Genomic DNA, 3,517 nt, shown 5'->3' with positions numbered 1-3,517 from the left:
CCCCCCCCCCCCCGTCAATCCTTAATTTTAATTTTGAAATTTCCTGTTGTTGCAAATCATTTCTTAAATTGTGATCAACATTGAAGGATCTCTCAATGTGTTGTGTGCAAACCTTGAGTTAGGGACCATTGGCTTAAATGTTTGACATAGCGTTGGTTTTTTTAATCCAATTATTTAACTTTGTTCCAAGTTTTAACAGGTTCCTAGTATGTTCATACATGACAGCCTCCAAGCATTCAAGACTCATGAGTTGTACCTCAAAGTAGTTATGAGAGAGAGGGGTCATCTAGTCTAGTGGTTCTCAACCTTTTTCACAGTGGGATCCATTAGCATAACTATCAGCTTGCCATGACCCACACCCTCCTGGTCCCTGACCCACAGTGTCTCTCTCGCTCTCTCTCTGTCTGGCCTTTCCCTCTAGCTGCTGCACCCGGCCCCCTTCTTCCCTCTTCTGTTGCTTTACGCTGCCCTCCCCTATGCCCTCCTCTCCTCCATACTCAGACCTCCTTGTGACTCTCTTTAAAATCTTGTGACCTACTGGTTGAAAAACACTGATCTAGTCCAACCCCCTGCTCAAGGCACAATCACTCTTATCTAAACCATCCTGTGCAAGTGTTCCTGTAGCCACTTAAAGCCAACGTAAACTTTTCTTACTGCAAATTAAAATTATTACTTTTTGTTCTGTCCCTTGCAGTCACAGAATAATTTATTGCCATCCTTTTTATAACCACCCTTCAGGTATTTGAAGACATTTATCCAATTCTCCCTCATTATCTTCTTCACCAGACTAAATAATCCTAGTTCTTCCAACAGTTCCTTGTAAAACATGTTTCCTAGACTAATAATACATTTTGCTGTTTTGTGAGTGTATCTACACATGCAATTAATGTGACACAATAAACTCCAGAGCCATTTGAAGTGGAGAAAACTCTTCTGGGCGCCGTGTCTACACATGCTCCCAGAACAGCAGCAATTTGAGCTGAGGTAAAGCGTATGTATTTCAGCATAGTAAAGTACTCTGCCATAATTATTCTGTCCTTGACAGTACTATGTTATGGTAGAGTTAATTTACTGTGCTGTAATACCAGCACAGGCATAGACAGTGTGGCTTTATTGCGGAGCTAATTAGTCTACTCGGCAGTGAGGCGCACATGTAGCAAATAGCCTTAGTACTCAGGGTTGTGGGATGAATCAGGCCACGGACTTGCTGTCTTGCTTTCTCACATGCTGGGTGAGTGCCTTTACCCCCAAACCTATTGGATATCAATTTCCCACTATGGAATTTTTTTTTTTTCTTTTACTTCCTAATGTTTTTGCTAGATGGGTTGGTCTCATTTATAATTTCTCCACATCTTCTTAAAGTTCAGAGCTGAAAACTTCTCTCAATACTCCAGTTGAGGCCTCACCAGGACCGAATAGAGTAGAAGAACCATTTCCCTTGACAGGCAAGCAACACTTGTATTATTATATATAAGGAGGTTTTATACATGAATACATTTCTAGTTCTTTTTGTCTATTATTTAATTTTTTGAGCCTATACACCTTGCATTTTATTCCTACAATCATGAGGACTAAAAAAGTAAATAATAAATAAATAAAGCTGTTCTTATAATAAAATTAACAATTGCTATTACTGGATCAACAGGCACTGACTTCAGTGGCTAGTTACATTCCACATTGTCATTTTATTTTTTATACAAGTAAAATATATTATCCATAGATACCAATTATTAATATTTGCAGCCAATTAATAATTTGTTAGGTAACTGCTGCTGTTTCAGATAGCCTTAACTTCTATACTGAGGTAGAATTAAGTAACAGGTTAGGGCTTTCTCTGGCACCTGAAATCTTTTTTTTGGGAGGGGGGGCAGGGGCTGGGAGCAGGAAGATTGACCTCTATGCAGTCTAACTTCAGACTGTGTGGCAGAGTTATCTGAATTCTCTGAATCATAGGATATTTTTATTTTGGTTGCTGCTTACCTTCCAAAACTCTCTAGTTATTTCTTTAGTTTAAATGCAAGTAAGTAGGGCTGGAAGGTTACTTCAGAGATTATTTAGCTCAACCCCCTGCCTAAAGCAGGATCATCCCTATCCAAGTCATCCTATACAAATTGCTAGTCTAACCTATTGCAAAACTACAGTCAACCTTGACAAACACAGAGCACAACACCCTAATCTGCCACAAGTAAAGCAGGGGGACTGTGCAGACAACATCCTGCTGCTGAAAAGGTTGCTGAAATATGCTTAAGAGATCCAAGGAAGAGAGCCATGCCCCCTTATATGGAGGAAGGCAAAAAACCCCATGGTCCATATTCATCTGATAATGGTGTAAAATTCCTTCCAGACCCCAAATATGGCGATTGCTCTGACCTTGAGTGGAAGGGCAAGATCTCTAACCAGGAACCAATAGGTTTAGTTCCAGCAGGAGCACTGGCACACCCAGTCAAAATCCTGAACCTTAGCTGCAGCCAACACCCAGTGCTTCTGAGTAAGGCTTTAAAAAACCTTGACACACATAGCAGCAAAAGGGGAAAAATTCCCTTCAGGTCCCATGTAGTAACTAGAAAAGCCCTGAAGCACGGGAATTACCCTTAGAATATAGGCATTGCTATTCATAGATCAACCCTGATCACTGCTTGTTCAACCTCTTGAAGACCTCCAGTGATGGAGAGTCCACAACTTCCCTGGGCAGTCTATCAACTGTCTATTCAAATAGCAAAAAAAATAGTTTTTCCTGATACCTAATTCAAACCTATTTTGCTGCAACTTCAAGTAATTTGTTTGCATGCAGTGGCCACTGCATGTGAGCCCCTCTCCCCTGCCTCACAATGTCTGGTTGGCCGGGCAGCACCTGTGCAGCCTGTAGAGGGGAGCCACTGCCCTTGCCCCCCAGCCCTGCTCCTGGGAGGTGATGGTGCAGGGTGGTTGGTGGTGGTGTTCCATCCCTGCCAACCTGTGCATACCTTCTAGCCGCTTTCTGTGTATGTCTGGTTGACAACCCCTGCTATATACCTTTCAGTTCTTCTGTGAGTGAGTGTCCTTGGGCATGTTCACTGTGAGAGTTCGTGTACCTCATTCATGCTGACATCGAGGTTGACAGGAACTCCTGTAGGTGATGTATGTCTTGACGGTCCCTGTCTTTTGCATTGAAGACAGGTTGCTCTTTTTATTGCACTGCAATTCCTCATAATTGTCTTAAATGGAGTTTCTTATAATCTCTGCTTGGACTGCAGGAAAACTATTGCTTTCTTCACTGTTTTTGAGTGATTTTTCTCCTACTTTAATTCAATCTAAACTATACTGAGTTGTCTGTAAAACCCAGTTAGATGCTTTCTAAGATAAACAAAAAATTCTGTTTCCAGAATGGCCTTGAAGTCACCTGGATTTAAGTTTTTTGCTCTTCATGAAGCACAGCCATCAGCTACTGAGGGATACCTGAAAGTGCCTTTAATACAGGGTTAGTAAACCTGTAGAGAGAGAGAGAGAGAGAGAGAGAGAGAGAGAGAGAGAGAGAGAG

This window comes from Gavialis gangeticus, unplaced genomic scaffold (genome assembly GCF_001723915.1).
Source record: "Gavialis gangeticus isolate Ggan-Ray unplaced genomic scaffold, GavGan_comp1, whole genome shotgun sequence".
Lineage (NCBI taxonomy): Eukaryota > Metazoa > Chordata > Crocodylia > Gavialidae > Gavialis > Gavialis gangeticus.
The sequence above is the reverse complement of the archived record's forward strand: the minus strand, read 5'-3'. Positions refer to the sequence as shown.